The 17023-nt window shown below is 43.6% G+C and overlaps 1 long non-coding RNA gene across 1 annotated transcript; it reads left to right on the top strand.

Annotated features, from left to right (window-relative positions):
* Positions 1 to 3430: 3430 nt before the first annotated feature.
* LOC103886140 lies at positions 3431 to 15523 on the top strand. Its single transcript, XR_002523261.2, has 2 exons — positions 3431 to 5239; positions 8808 to 15523. It is a non-coding gene; the product is annotated as an uncharacterized LOC103886140 (long non-coding RNA).
* The last annotated feature ends 1500 nt before the right edge of the window (positions 15524 to 17023 follow it).

The raw sequence follows: 17023 nt of genomic DNA, 5'->3' as shown, positions 1-17023 counted from the left end.
CTGTCTAATATTGACAGTGGGGTGTTAAAGTCTCCCATTATTATTGTGTGGGAGTCTAAGTCTCTTTGTAGGTCTCTAAGGACTTGCTTTATGAATCTGGGTGCTCCTGTATTTGGTGCATATATATTTAGGACACTTAGCTCTTCTTGTTGAATTGATCCCTTTACCATTATGTAATGGCCTTCTTTGTCTCTTTTGATCTTTACTGATTTAAAGTCTGTTTTATCAGAGACTAGGATTGCAACCCCTGCCTTTTATTGTTTTCCATTTGCCTGGTAGATCTTCCTCCATCCCTTTATTTTGATCCTATCTGTGTCTCTGCACGTGAGATGGGTCTCCTGAATACAGCAAACTGATGGGTCTTGACTCTTTATCCAATTTGCCAGTCTGTGTCTTTTAATTGGGACATTTAGCCCATTTATATTTAAGGTTAATATTGTTATGTGTGAATTTGATCCTGTCATTTTGATGTTAGCTGGTTATTTTGCTTGTTAGTTGATGCTGTTTCTTCCTAGCATTGATGGTCTTTACAAATTGGCATGTTTTCGCAGTGGCTGGTACCTGTTGTTCCTTTCCACGTTTAGTGCTTCCTTCAGGAGCTCTTGTAAGGCAGGCCTGGTGGTAACAAAATCTCTCAGCATTTGCTTGTCTGTAAAGGATCTTATTTCTCCTTCACTTATGAAGCTTAGTTTGGCTGTATATGAAATTCTGGGTTGAAAATTCTTTTCTGTAAGAATGCTGAATATTGGCCCCCACTCTCTTCTGGCTTGTAGAGTTTCTGCCAAGAGATCCGCTGTTAATATGGTGGGCTTCCCTTTGTGGGTAACCCAACTTTTCTCTCTTGTTGCCCTTAACATTTTTTCCTTCATTTCAACCTTGGTGAATCTGACAATTATGTGTCTTGGGATTGTTCTTCTTGAAGATTATCTTTGTGGTGTTCTCTGTGTAGCCTGAATTTGAATGTTGGCCAGTCTTCCTAGGTTGGGGAAGTTCTCCTGGATAATATCCTGAAGAGTGTTTTCCAACTTGGTTCCATTCTCCCTGTCACTTTCAGGAACACCAGTCAGATGTAGATTTGATCTTTTCACATGGTCCCATATTTCTTGCAGGCTTTGTTCATTTCCTTTTACTCTTTTCTTCTCACTTTATTTCATTAATTTGACCTTCAATCACTGATACCCTTTCTTCTACTTGATCCCATCAGCTATTGAAGCTTCTGCATGAATCATGTAGTTCTCATGCCATGGTTTTCAGCTCCATCAGGTCATTTAAGGTCTTGTCTTCACTATTTATTCTAGTTAGCCATTCATCTAATCTTTTTTCAAGGTTTTTAGCTTCCTTGCGATGAGTTCGAACATCCTCCTTTAGCTTGGAGGCATCTGTTATTACTGACTTTCTGAAGCCTACTTCTGTTGGCTAGTCAAAGTCATTCTCCATCCAGCTTTGTTCCATTGCTGGCAAGGAGCTGTGATCCTTTGGAGGAGAAGAGTTGCTCTGGGTTTTAAAATTTGGAGCTTTTCTGTTCTGGTTTCTCCCCATCTTTGTGGTTTTATCCACCTTTGGTCTTTGACGTTGGTGACCTACAGATGGTGTTTTGGTGTGGATGTCCTTTTTGTTGATGTTAATGCTATTCCTTTCTCTTTGTTAGTTTTCCTTCTAACAGGTCCCTCAGCTGCAGGTCTGTTGGAGTTTGCTGGAGGTCCACTCCAGACCTTGTTTTCCTGGGTATCACCAGTGGAGGCTGCAGAACAGAAAATATTGCACAACAGCAAATATTACTTCCTCTTGAAGCTTCATCCCAGAGGGGCACCCGCCTGTATGAGGTGTCATTTGGCCCCTACTGGGAGATGTCTCCCAGTTAGGCTACATGGGGGTCAGGGACCCACTTGAGGATGCAGTCTGTCCATTCTCAGGGCTCAAACACAGTGCTGGGAGAACCACTGCTCTCTTCAGAGCTGTCAGACAGGGACATTTAAGTCTGCAGAAGTTTCTGCTGCCTTTTGTTCAGCTATGCCCTGCTCCCAGAGGTGGAATCTACAGAGGCAACAGGCCTTGCTGAGCTGTGGTGGGCTCTGCCCAGTTTGAGCTTCCCTGGCTGCTTTGTTTACCTACTCAAGACTCAGCAATGGCAGACACCCCTCCCCCTGCCAGGCTGCTGCCTCGCAGGTCAATCTCAGACTACTGCACTAGCAGTGAACAAGGCTCCACGGGCATGGGACCTGCTGAGCTATTTGCAGGATATAATCTCCTGGTGTGCCGTTTGCTATGACCATTGGGAAAATGCAGTATTTGGGCAGGAGTGTCCTGATTTTTCAGGTGCAGTCTGTCATGGCTTCCCCTGGCTAGGAAAGGAAAATCCCCCAACCCCTTGTGTTCCCAGGTAAGGTGATGCCCCGCCCCGTTTTGGCTTGCCCTTTGTGGGCTTCACCCACTGTGCAACCAGTCCCAATGAGATGAACCAGGTACCTCAGTTGGAAATTCAGAAATCACCCATCTTCTGTGTCAATCGTGCTGGGAGCTGCAGACTGGTGCTGTTTCTATTCAGCCATCTTGAAATGGAATCCCTACCTGAAGTGTTATCTTCATCCTGGGTAAATTGTTTGTTCAACTAATTTAATATTTATCCTTATTATTTCTTGACATCCTCAGTTCCAGTGAGCTTCAGCTCAGCTTCACTTCAGCCACTTCAAACTGTGTTGATAACTTAGACTTGTCATCACCCAGGTCCTTTCTATCTTGAAATATTAAATGTATATATCCTATTCTCTGACCACAAGTTCTTGCTTTTCCACTGGTTTCTGCTCTATTTCCTCTTACATCAGCTCTTTAACATTATGCAGAATTCTTGTTCCCTGACCTCTCTTTATTGTCCTAATCTGTAAATCCCCTCTTTCATTTTATTTCCTTCTTTATATAGCTTAGACTGCACAATATATCCCTTCAGTTACTGTCTTGTAAGTTCTTTAATTGCTTTCCTCACTTCTTTTTCACTGTCCACTGTTGGGAGAATATTTGTACCTGATCAATCCAAATGTCTTTTCTTCTATAGCTAAGTTGTGGAAAATTGTAGAAATTCACTTAACAAATTTGGCTTTTAATGCAAATTGACTTTTGATATCACTTGTCACCTTTTCCACATGATCCTACTCAGGACCACTTCCATTCCCCATCAACACATATTTAAACCACCAATTGTATTAGTTTGCTAAAGCTCTGTCTTTTCTTTTTTTTTTTTTAGAGGGAGTCTCACTCTGTCACCAGGCTGGAGTGCAGTGTTGCAATCTCAGCTCACTGCAATCTCTGCCTCCCAGGTTCAAGCCATTCTCCTGCCTCAGCCTCCCAAGTAGCTGAGACTGCAGGCATGTGCCACCACACCCAGTTAATTTTTTTTGTATTTTTAGTAGAGACAGGGTTTTACCATGTTGGCTAGGATGATCTCGATCTCTTAAGCTCGTGATCTGCCCACCTCGGCCTCCAAAAGTGTTGGGATTACAGGCGTGAGCCACCACACATGGCCCAACTAAAGCTCTGTCTTAGCCCATCTTCTGTTGCTATTAACAGAATACCACAGACTAGTAATTTATTTTAAAAAGAAATTTATTTATTCCAGTTGTGGAGGCTGGGAAGTCCACAATTGAGGGGCCACATCTGGTGAGGGCCTTCTTATTGCATCATAACAAGACAGAGGGCATTACCTGTCAAGGGGGTAAGAGCATGTCAGCTCAGGCATTTTTCTTCTCTTTATAAACTCACCAGTCCCATAATGGAGGCAAAACCTGATGACTTTATCTCATCCTAATTTTCTGTCAATGCCTCACCTGCAAATGCCATCAACATATGAATTTGGGGATTTAGGTTCCAACAAACAAAATTTAGGAGACACATTCAAACCATAGCAGGTTACCATAACAGAGTACCACAGTCTGAGTGGCTTAAACCACATACATTTATTTTGTCACCGTTCTGGAAGCTAGAAGTTCAGGATCAGTGTATTTTCAGGGCTGATTTCTTCTGAGGCCTATCTCCTTGGCTTCCAGATGACCATCTTCCCCCTTTGTCTTCACATGGTTTTTCCTCATGTGTGTTTACATCCTAATCTCTTCTTCTTATAAGGACATCAGTTATATCGGATTAGGGCCTCAATGTCCTCATTTAACCATAATTACCTCTTTAAAGACCCCACCTCCAAATACCTCACATTCTGAGGTACTTGGGGTTAGGACTTCAATGTATGAATTGGTGGCAGGGGTAGGGGTTGGCAGATAGACACAATTCAGTAGGGGTAGGTGTTGGCAGATAGACACAATTCAGCCCAGGACAGTCTTCTCAAGCCTGCTCCTTTGCCACCTCACTCTCCCTCTTCATAGAGGAGACAGAAATAATTATCTGGCCTCTCCCACTGTCTTATAAATCTGACTGTGAGTTCTCTTCTTTCCTCACCCCCTCCCATTAAGGCAGAAATTTAAAAATAAATATGCATTCATTCACTCTAAAAGTAACAGGCAAGGCAAGGATTAAAAAGAAAAGCACAAGTTTTCCTCTGCCTAGCAGAGGAAAGTGCAGCAAGCTCACTTCAAGCACAGTTATAAGATAACACTGTGAGAAGCCAAGGCCAAAGGAATGGACTCCAGACACTCCCCAGCTCCAGAGCAAGGTTGAAGGAAAAAAAAGACAAATTCTTTTATTGTTACTCCTTTCCCAGGCTTCTTAAGCATGATAATGTTTTACAAATGTCCATATTTAGTTAGTTGTTGTTTTTCTTTCAATGCAGCTGCAAGGCCACCAACTACACAAGGCCACAAGTTATGCTATGCTATAGATTATGTGACCTATCATATGATTAACTGCTTTTGTTTTACTTATTGTAAGTCTGCTTATAAAAACCTGACTCTGTCTTTGTTTAATGCTCAGCTTTTTGGTTGTGAGTCCACTGAGCTGGTGCATACCTAAAATGAACAATCCTCCTGTACTCTCATATTGGTCTCTCTGGTCCTCAGTTTCCTGCAACATTTTTGGTGACCACGAAGGGACCAGAGACAGCAGGTTTACTGTCTCCTTTGGCTCTGGTGGCTGGAGTCCTGGGCCTCAGGAGAACTGTGACCCCAGACACCACTGGAAGAACTTCAGCCTGGAGGGAAAATCAGCTCTCCCCTGACCCGGCACCCCCTACCCAGCAGTGCAATGGAACCTGAAAGGAGCTACAGGACAATTTCAGAAACAGCATGCTTCAGGAACCACAGTAAGGTTTTGGGGCCCAAGGCAGGACCTGTCCCATGGGGATGGAAGGGGAGCCTAATAACCTCCTGGAGTGTGCTGAATAGTCTGACCCAGAGGGGCTGGGGGTGACAGGAGTAGCTCAACAATTTGGACGAATCTCACACCCCAGTCGACACAGGATGTGAGAGTGACTTGCTAAGTCAGCTAGGAAACCGGAGGTGGTGAGAGTGGCTCGCTACCCTAAGTAGGAAACTGGAGGTGGTGAGAGTGGCTCACTACCCTAACTAGGAAACTGGAGGTGGTGAGAATGGCTCGCCACCCCAACTGGGGAAGTAGAGGGGGCGAGAATGGCTTGCCACCCCAATTATGAACACAGGAACTGGGAATGGGGAAGCGTGTGAAAGTGTGTGAATGGAGAGGCCTAATTAGGTTCATCAGCTGCAAAGTGGGGCGTCACAGATCTCTTAGCATGGATTGTGTGCTCTGAGAAAGTGTGGGGCCAACTAAGACTAGTGGTGATCTGCATGTGGCTAATAGGAGCCACCCTACAGCTCAGAGATGTAGTGAGAATAAGGATCTCTCCAAAGCCAAGTAGCATCTGAAAACTCCCATAATAGGAGATGGTATAGTCGGCTGAAATGAGAGGAAGAGTGAGTGTGCAAGGGTGATTATGCTGTGCCATAAAGGGAGGAATGGGAGGAAAGTCATCAAAACTTACTCCATTGGAGTACATGTTATAGAACTTTAAGAAAGGTTTTGCAAGGGATTATGGAGTTAAGCTAAACCCCCAAAGATTGAGAACTCTCTGTGAATTAGAATGGTCTTCTCTTGGTGTTGGGTGGCTGACTGAAAGAACTATAGATAGGGATAATTGGCTGTGCATTTAAGGTGGTGACAGGGGTTGGAGGACAGCCAGGGTACCCAGACAAATTTTCCTTAAATTGATTCATGGTTAAATATAGCACAGACAAGACTGGCCTGGATCCAGCCCTATTTAGCAGCTTCACTGGCAGACACAGAGTTAAAGGGGAAGTCCCAGAAACAGCAAGAGAAGCCAGTTTTGCAGGAGCTGCCAGAGGGAACACAGATTCTTCCTCCATGTGTCCCAGCCTACCCCCCTTTACCGAGGCTAACATCCCCCCAGGAATGAGATTCAGGAGCTAACACACCCCAAGTTTCACCCCAATAGGAGAATCGGAGCCTGGAGAGGCCAGGGAAGGAAGTCAAGATAGTTAAGCAGCAGTCTCAGATCTGGCCATGCTTGAGCTATGCAAATACCTCTCAGGGAGATGTGAGTACCCATCTATTATGACGACTAAGGCCAGGTTCAAGGGGGCAATGAACTTTCATCTACCAGCTCTTTTCAACCACTGATCTTTTAAACTGGAAATGCCACATTCCCTCCTACACGGAGAAGCCCCAAGCTCTTATAGATTTGATGCAATGAATCTTTCTGACACGCAATCCAACCAGGCCAGACTGCAGACAGCTCCTCCTCACATTATTTAACACTGAGGAGTGCAGGAGAGTAACATAGGCAGCTCTCCACTGGCTAGAAGCCCATGCACCAGAAGACACAGTGAATGCTCAGGCGTATGCTCAGGGTCAGTTCCCAGATCAAGATCCCAACTGGGACCTGGTGGATGCAACTCAACTTCAGCATTTGCAGAGGTACCAAAAGGTTCCTTTTGCAAGGGATAAGAGCTGATAGAAAGAAGGCAATTAATATAGGGAAGATTTCAAAAGTGCTTCAGGGAGCTGATGAGAGCCTAAGTCAGTTTTACAGAGACTTTGTGAAGCATTCTTGTTTTACACCCCATTTGACCCTGAGGCTTCTGAAAATCAGCACATGGTAAACAAAGCATTGGTAGGGCAAGCCCAGGGTGACATCAAGCAGAAGCTGCAGGCATGAATGCCACTCAGTGTACGTTAATCAGGACCAGAGAACAAAACAGGAAAGAGCAAAAGTAACAAGTGTGGTGCCAGGCAGCTAGGCATGCCAAGGTTTAAGTCCCTTTCCCCAGCCCAGCTCTATCTGGAAAAAGAGGGGGGTGGGGACTGGCACCCGGAGAAAAGCAAAGGAGATGGAAGGGCATAATTCTGACATTTTGCAGCAGGCATCTGCCAAGCCTCTGGGCCAATGATGGCCCAGGGGGACTACGGTTGTGCAGATCCCACCCAGCCCAAAAGAGTAAGTGTGAGAAAGGAAAGAAGAAAGTAAAAACAGAAATCAGAAGGAAACAGGAGAGACCAAGGGCAGTGTGTGCGTGGGGGCGGGACCCGTGTCATTGCCTGGCCCCGCGGGCCATAGGAGCAGGAGAACTCAAGAAGGAAAAAGGAAGCAGATTGAAGACTTAAGAAAAAGGTCAATCTGTTGGCAGCAGTCTTTCTATAGAAAGAGAGATTAGCAATGTGAGAGGATGTGGACACGAAGGTGGATGTGAAAGAGGTCCAGTTAGGCAGGGATTCAAGAGTCAGACAAGGCTAGAAAGAGATTAATGTGCAGGATGCAAAAAGAAAGGACAATGGAAGGATGAATGTCCAGAAGGTAATAAAGAGAGTGGTAAATGCTGTGGTATAAGGAAGTCATTGGCCAAGGGCTTCTGCACCTTCGAGGAACCAGATACTGATCCGATCAGGCTGGCATGAGCTGAAGGATGTGAGGACTAGGACAGACCAGGTTCCTTTTCATTAGGCCTCCAGGATCCAGTGGTCACATTAGAAGTTGAAGGCAGCAGGATTCTGCCATATCTGGATTCCAAATTTCTCACTGATGGCTAAGCCACTACATAAAGTTACAAATGTTGGGTCGTGGGGAGAAAAAGAATCCCGCCTCTGCGATGCTGAACAGAAGAAGGAGCCATGCCTTCATGCCTTGTGTAAACTTTCTTGTAGACTTTACCGAAATGCCCCATACTGGAGGCTATCGGTATACGCTAGTGTTTATTTGCACATTTTTCATGATGGATTGAGGCTTTATCCACCATGACAGAAGAAGCACAAGAAGTGACTAAAGTACTGTTAAGAGACATTATCCCCAGGTTTGGACTGCGTCTGACTTTAAAATCAGACAGTGGGTTGGCATTTGTAGCTGAAATAGTGCAAGATTTAACAAGACTGTTAAAAATAAAATGGAAGTTACACACAACCTATCAGCCGCAAAGTTCAGGAAAAGTGGAATGCATGAACCGGACACTCCAGTAGCTACTGAAGAAATGTTTCCAGGAAACTCATCTGAGATAGGATCAGGTTTTGCCTGTGGTTCTCCTCTGAGTCAGGTGCACCCCCACCAAACAAACTGGGTATTTACCCTATGAGATTTTGTTCGGTGGGCCAACCCCAAACCATAAGTCAAACAAAAAGGTGATCTCCAGTAACTAGGTGAATTAACTTTAAGAAAACAAACACAGGCTTTAGAAATAGCCATGCAAAGTGTTCATAATTAGGTACATGAAAAACATGCCTATAAACCTGACACCCCTTTAAACCTGGTAACTCTGTTTAGGTTAAAAAGTAGAACCCAACGTCTCTAAGACCCATGTGGGATGGGCCCCATATGGTAATCTTGTCCGCTCCCACTGCTGTTAAAGTTGCAGGTGTTGTGTCTTGGATCCACCATAGTTGGTTGAAACCAGCAGCTCAGGACAAGTGAACCACCCAGCAGGACCCAGACCCCTTGACTCGGCTGATCCTGCGACGAGACCAAGTTGCTGCTGAGGACAACAGGCCTGCTCTGGTCACTCCAGTGGCTGACCAGTCTACACACGACTGAAGCTTGAGGAAACAACAAGCCCTGCTCTAGTCACACACCAGAAGCTGACTAGTCTATGCATGGCTGAAGCTTGAGGACTTGTCAAACAAGTAAATGTAGTTAGAAATCTTAGGACTGGTAGTTTTCCTGTAACACTGTTTTACTATTGTTCTGTCGCTGTGCTCAACCTCTTTCCCCAGGTAAGGACTTCTTTTATCCTTGCTGGATATGAATATACTGTACGTTGTTTTGCTGTTGTTACCCCCCTTAACCATGCTAGAAGAATCACCCATAGAAGGGTGTCCCCACTGTACACATACTACTTGGTCAGGGAACAGTATAACTAAAACTCTATTGTACCATACTTATTATGAGTGTACAGGGACTCACTTAGGAACTGGTACTTATAATCAGACCACCTACTCAATTTGTGACCCAGGAAATAACCAACCTTATGTGTGTTATGACCCCAAGTTGTCACCTGGTGAATGGTTTGAAATTTGTGCAGTCAAAAGAAGGCCTCCTCTTAAACCAAACCAGGGTCCCTCCCTTTTACCAAGGGCTTATTTCTCTGTATTTTGATGCTCGTTAGGTAGCATACCAAGACTCACCTATCTGTGGTACCTACCTTTGGAAAGATACTATAGAAATAACTACAAATATGTATGCATGCCAAGAGTAACTCCACCTTGTTCCCCTGGGACCCCAGAGAAAGATTGTTGGTATTGCATATCATGGCACCCTAGCACACAGAAAAGTCAATTATGCTTACCAAAATGTTGGTGGACTGCAGATTTCTCCTTACATGTCTATATACACACATACCCAGTAACCTTCATATATGTTATCAAAAAGGGAACCCAAACCCGTCTGGCCCAGCAAGCCACAAAAATGAGGAATGCTATCTATCAGAACAGATTAGCTTTAGACTACCTCCTAGCCCAAGGAGGAGTATGTAGAAAGTTCAATCTAACAAATTGCTGCCTGGAAATGAATAATAATGGAAAGGAAATTATGGAAATAACTGCAAGAATGAGAAAATAAGCTCATGTTCCAGTTCAAACTTGGAAAGGGTGGTCTCCAGATTCTCTCTTTGGAAGCCTAGTTTTTATTTTCCTGAGGGTTCAAGACTTTAATAGGAGTGGTTCTGGCCATACTAGGAAGTTGCCTAATACTCCCTTGTCTCTTACCTCTCCTTGTTAGAAGCATTCAATCGAGCATAGAGGCAATAGTAGCTAGGCAAACTACCACTCAGCTAATGGCGCTGTGTAAATATGAACTTTGTCTAAAGAAAAAACTTGTCTTTTCAGGCAGAACTAAGTAATAATGATGCCTTCTATTAAACTTCTTTTATAAAAGGCATCAAAGAGGGAACTGAGGCAGAAATTTAAAAATAAATATGCATTCATTCACTCTAAGAAAAGTAACAGGCAAGGCAAGGGTTAAAAAGAAAAGCACAAGTTTTCCTCTGCCTAGCAGAGGAAAGTGCAGCAAGCTCACTTCAAGCACAGTTATAAGATAACACTGTGAGAAGCCAAGGCTAAAGGAATGGACTCCAGACACCCCCCTCCAGAGCAAGGTTGAAGGACAAGAAAAGACAAATTCTTTTACTGTTACTCCTTTCCCAGGCTTCTTAAGCATGATTATGTTTTACAAATGTCTGTATTTGGCCAGCTGTTGTTTTTCTTTCAATGCAGCTACAAGACCACCAGCTATGCAGGGTCACAAGTTATGCTATGCCATAGATTATGTGACCTATCATATGGTTAACTGCTTTTGTTTTATTTATTGTAAGTCTGCTTATAAAAACCCGACTCTGTCTTTGTTTAATGCTCAGCTTTTTGGATGTGAGTCTGCTGAGCTGGTGTGTACCTAGAATAAACAATCCTCCTGTACTCTCATATTGGTCTGTCTGGTCCTCAGTTTCCCGCAACACCGTAAGTGAAGGCTGTTGCTGTGTTTTGAATGTTTGCATGCCTCAGGAATTCATGTTGAAACTTAGTCCCCAGTGCAACAGTGTTATGAGGCAGGACCTTTAGGAGGTGATTAGGCCATGAGGATTCCACTCTCAGGAATGGGATTAATGCCTTTATAAAAGGGTTTGAGGGCGTGAGTTCCTCCCTTCCATCCCTTCTGTCAAGTGTGGACATGGTGTTTGTCCCTTCCAGAGGTTGCAACAACTTGGACACAGAGAGTAAGCCCTTACCAGACAGCAAATTCACTGGCTCCCTGATAGTGGGCTTCCCAGCTCCCAAAACTGTGAGATAATAAATTTCTATTGTTTATAAATTACCCAGTCTAAGATCTTTTGTGATAGCAGCAGGAATGGACTAAGACATAAATTGGTACCAATGAAGCAGGAAATTTCCCTGATCTTTTCGTGGGCAAGAACTGGAGTGCATAGGCACTAGAAATAGCTGGCTGCTTCGGTGCCAGCAAGGTGGACTCTACTTGCTTGGTCCCTCTGTGTTCCACCCCTCACAGGAGGGGGAGCACAGGTGAATGGATGCAGGAGCCAGGGTGAGGGCTTTTGGGCACCAGCAGGAGCAAAACTCCATGTGGCCTCGCGGCAGCATCTAGAGAGGTGCCCATTACCCCTAAAGCCCTAGAAAGAGTGTTACAGTCAGTTCTCTTTTAGCTTTGCCATTTGCAGATGGCTTAAGTGTTAACGGCTCAGTGGAGAATCAGTGTGACAGCCTTTTGCACCGACACCTGAGTTCTTATTCAGTATCCAGGAGGAATGAGGTCGCACAAACAAATTGGACATGGTAAATGTGGGAAATTTTATTGCTGATGTAAGTGGCTTTCAGTGGGAAGGGGAGCTGAAAAGTGGATGGTGCAGGAAGATAATCTTCCCCTAGAGTCCAGCTGTCCCTGACTGACCTCCTCTCTGAAGCAATGCCATCAGGCTGTCCCTCTGAAGTCAAGCTGCTTCTCTCCCATGTCCAACCATAGTCTCTGATGTCCAGCTGCTTCTCCTCTTCTCCTCTTCTCTTCTCCCTCTGCTGGTGGAGCCTGGAGATTTTATGGGAATAGGATGGGGGGTGGGGCAGGCCATGGGTGATTTTGGATAAGGCAACATTTGAGTGGGAAAACAGGATGTAAAGTTCTCACTTTGGGCCGTGGTATTAAGCTTTTCAGCTTGTGGGTGGGGCCCTTGCCATGGACTTACTCTCTTCTGCCCAGAATTTCCCTGCCTCTTGTCATTATCTCCAAGAAGTGGAGATAGTGTAACGAATACCTAAACTCTAAGAAGTGGAAATAGTGTAACAAATATCCATTTCCGTAACAAATACCTAAAAATGTGAAAGCAGCTTTGGAACTGGTTAATGGCTAGAAGCTGAACCATAAAGGGCTATTTGGATGAGGACTCAGAAGAGGGGAGCTGTGGAGAGCCTCAGTCTTCTTAGAAATTAAGAGATCATGAACAGAATGTTGTGAACAGAATATGGACAGTAAAGACCATTTCGAGGAGGTCATAGATGAAAATGAGGAATATCTTATTGGAAATTGGAGGAAAGGCCATTCTTGTTACAAATTGGCAAATAACTTGGCTGAGCAGTGTCCATGTCCTAGTAGTCTGTGGGAGGCAGATGTGAACTAGGATATTTAATGGAAGAAATCTCTAAGCAAAGTGTTGAGGGTACGGCATAGCTTCTCTTGAATTCTTAGAGTAAAATGCAAGAGAGAGAAATGAATTAAAGATGGAATTTATAATTAAAAGGGAAACAGAACTTAAAGACTTGGAAAAATCTTAGCCTGGGTAGGTTGTAAGGAAATAAAAGGTATATGCAGGAGAGAACACCAAATGGTGTGCTCAAGTGAACCTTTGATAAGGAGATTAGAATGAAGAGAAGGAAGCCAGTTGCTATTCATCAAGATAATGGAATTATGCCACTGAAGGCATTTGGAGATCTTAAAGGCTGCCATTCCTATCACAGGGCCAGGGTACTAGAGCCTTGAGGGCAGAATGGTTTCAAGGGAAGGGCACATGGTGCTGGAGAAGCCCAGGGAACTTGTGGGACCTCCAAACTCTGTCCGGGGCTGCCTCAAGTTTCTGCTCCTCACCTTCTGGTGCAGTATCTCTTGGCTGCCCTGGATAGGCTCAAGTGGGGTTGGTGTGTTGGGCTGCCCTCCAGAAGGCACAGGAATAAACCTTGGTAGTTTCCACATGCTGCTAACTATGCAGGTACACAGAGCACAAGACCTGGGGGGCATGGATTCCTCCACCTAGATTTCAAAGGATGCCCCAGAGAGCCTCAGAGCCCAGGCAGAGAACTGCCACAGGAGTGGGGCCACCACAGGGCAATGTCTGGTGGAGTGGTGGGAGTGAGGCTATCCTTAAGACCCCAGGACTGTAGAACCACAAGTATGCAACTCCAGCCTGTGAAAGCCAAAAGGCAGAAGAGTACAACCCATGAGAGCTGCAGTGTGGAATGTACCCAGGAAACCCAGAGAGCTCTTTCCTTCCATTCTTTCTGCCATATGAGGACACAATATTTGTCCCCTCCAGATGTTGCAGCAACTTAGACACAGAGAGCAAGCCCTCACCAGACACAGACTCTGCTGGCACCTTAATCTTTGACTTCCCAGTCTCCAGGACTGTGATTGGGGGCTGGGCTGCCCAGGGCCTTGGGGGACAGCCCCTGCCCCAGTGTGCCTAAAATAAGAGACATGGAGCCAAATAAGATTATTCTCAAGCCTCATTATTTAGTGTGTAGACGGTGTTGTTTGCCTTGTTGAGTTTTGGGCTTACTTTGGACCTATTGCTCCTTTTTTCTTTTCTATTTCTTCCTTTTTGCAGTTCTGTAAGGAGAAGCTCACTCCAGGTTTGGAAGGCTGTTAGAAGAGTCATTTCCCATCCCGGGTCTGGAGGAAGGAGGTATGGGCTCCAAGAACCCTGCCTAACTCCCTTGTTTCCAGAGCCAACTATACCCTCCTCCCTTACCAAACAATTTTTACTCTGTCAGAAAAATTTTTTTAAACTTGGAAATAGGCAGAAGAAATGACAGGGCATTTACCAGCATAGTGGGCTTAGTTTTCTATTGTCTTTGGGCAAAAGTTATTGTTTGGTTTTTGTTTGAGATGTGAATAATTTCTGTCTAATACAACAGATGATCCCAAAGGTTCTGGTTTGTTTTCTTGTTGGACTTTAACCAGTTTGTAACCCAGCAATCTTATGCTAATATTTTCTGTAAATACCCAGCTTCTCAAATGCTCTTTGAATCAGTTATAACATCTTATTGGTTCCCTCATTAATTAATGAGTTGAATAAAACTTTGAAAACTATTCATTTTATATTTGTATGAGAGTCACGATGTTATATTTTTTGAAAATTATACTTTAACACTTTTATTGTGTACAGAGGCAAACAAAAAGGAGAGGTTACTTGACTTTGCAGTAGAACCATCTTTATTAATTATGCTGCTGAACTTTTCTCTCTCTGTTTACCTTTCAGATGAAGAAAAGTTTTTTCTCTCTTTTTTATGAAGAGAAAACTCTCAAGTCATCCTTTAACATTCTGCAGCTGCCATATAATACTCTGCTTCCTTGAAACAGTAGTTTGAAAAGTTGTCTAAATTGTCTAAAAAGTTGTCTCAGACCAAATGTTAAGGCTGTATGTGGAAAATATCATGACTATGTAAAGTTGATGCTAGATAGGTTTGGAAAGGTTCATGCCTATGCAAGGTAATTACAATGACAAGAAAGGAATTCTTTGTGTGCTCCTACTGACTCTTAACTTTGCTATAAAGTTTCGACCTCTGCTGGGCACTTTCAGGATCTCCATCTGCCATTTACCTCAACTAGGTTTAATGAGCTCTTAAAGTAAGTGAAGGCTTCCAGCTGCAACGACTCTGCAAAGACTTTCTCTTGTATCACCATAGAAACAAGACCTTCACTGTAAAAGAAAAAAAAAATCACATTATAATGAGGAACACTGCTATAAAATATGGATTAATGAGTTGAATAACAAACAGGGAGGAACTTGTAGTAGGAAGGAACTAAGTGACAGCAAGAGCAGCTGGAGGAAGGAGTTAGGATGAATTGTGGGTCTCAGAATGGGGAGACAAAATGTACAGTCTAATATTTGCACTATGAGCCTGAGTTCTTACATACAACAGTTTCTGAGTGGAGGCTCCCACTATGGTGATTGTGAAGAGATAAACAGAATATTCTTGACCCTGAGTTGCTTCTACATGTTATTGTTGGAGATTCAGCAAAAAAATGACAGATAAGATTTAATGAGCTTGAGAAAGAGATTGCAAATTTATAAGAAAAATACAAATGCCTAAGATAATGGACAAAATTATTAAACTCAGTGCATAACAAGCATAGAAGAGGAAAAATAACTTTCTCCTCCACCCTTCATATTTCTTAGCTGGGACTTTCTGTAATAAAAGGCAAACTAACAAGAGAAAAACAAGCAGAAGTTTAATAACATGTATACCTCATGTATTCGGATGGTGCAAATGTAACTGCAATTTTTGCATTGTTGAAATTTACTGTTTGATATTGGAATACATTCTTAAATAAATGTGGTTATGCTATACACCATTTTAATGCACATTTCTCATTTTATTATTTTTTTGCTAATGACTTATTACTTGCTGTTTATTTTATATTTATTTTAGACTATGGAAATGATGTTAGACAAAAAGAAAATTTGAGCGATTTTCTTATTTGAGTTCAAAATGGGTTGTAAAACAGCAGAGACAACTTGCAACATCTACAATGCATTTGGCCCAGAAACTACTAACGAACGTACAGGGAAGTGGTAGTTCAATGAGTTTTGCAAAAGAGACAAGAGCCTTGAAGATAGTGGCTGGCCATTGGAAGTTGACAACAACAAATTGAAAGCAATCATCAAAACTGATCCTCTTACAACTACACAAGAAGTTGCCAAAGAACTCAACATTGACCATTCTACAGTCATTTGGCATTAGAAGCAAATTGGAAAGTTGAAAAAGCTAGATAAGTGGGTGCCTCATGAACCTGACCAAAAATTTTTTTAAAAACTTCATTTTGAAGTGTCATCCTCTCTTATTCTATGTAACGACATGAACCATTTCTCGATTGGATTGTGACGTGTGATGAAAAGTGGATTTTGTACAATAACAGGTGATGACCAGCTCAGTGCCTGGACCGAGAAGAAGCTCCAAAGCACTTCCCAAAGCCAAACTTGCACAAAAAAAGCATGGTCACTGTTTGGTGGTCTGCTGCTGGTCTGATTTACTACAGCTTTCTTGCTTGCTTTTTTTTTTTTTTTTTTTGACAGAGTCTTGTTCTGTCACCCAGGCTAAAATGCAGTGGCACCATCTTGGCTCACAGCTCACTGCAACCTTTGCCTCTTGGGTTCAAGCAATTCTCCTGCCTCAGACTCCTGAGTAGCTGGGATTACAGGTGCTTGCCACACCCTGCTAATTTTTGTAGTTTTAGTTGAGACGGTTTCACTACTGTTGGTCAAGCTGGTCTTGAACTCCCGACATAAAGTGCTGATCCACTACAGCTTTGTGAATCCCAGCAAAACCATTACATTTGAGAAGTATTCTCAGCAAATCAATGAGATCTGCCAAAAACTGCAATGCCTGCATCAGGCATTGGTCAACAGAAAGGGCCCAATTCTTCTCCACGACAACGTGTGACTGCATGTTGCACATCCAACGCTTCATAAGTTGAAAGAAACCTATGCCACATTCACCTGACCTCTTGCTAACCAACTACCACTTCTTCAAACATCTCGACTTTTTTTCTTTTTTTTTGAGATGGAGTCTCACTCTGTCGCTCAGGCTGGAGTGCAGTGGCACAATCTTGGCTCACTGCAACCTCCGCCTCCTGGGGTCAAGCAATTCTCCTGTCTCAGCCTCCTGGGTAGCTGGGATTACAGGCACCTGCCACCATGACAGGCTATATTTTGTATTTTTAGTAGGGATGGGATTTCACGATGTTGGCTATGCTGGTCTTGAACCCCTGACCTAGGGCGATCTCCCTGCCTAGGCCTCCCAAAGTGCTGGGATTACAGATGTGATCCACTTTTGCAGGGAAAAACCAACAGGA

This window comes from Papio anubis, chromosome 7, assembly GCF_008728515.1.
Source record: "Papio anubis isolate 15944 chromosome 7, Panubis1.0, whole genome shotgun sequence".
In the NCBI taxonomy this organism is placed as follows: domain Eukaryota; kingdom Metazoa; phylum Chordata; class Mammalia; order Primates; family Cercopithecidae; genus Papio; species Papio anubis.
The sequence above is the reverse complement of the archived record's forward strand: the minus strand, read 5'-3'. Positions and strand labels throughout refer to the sequence as shown.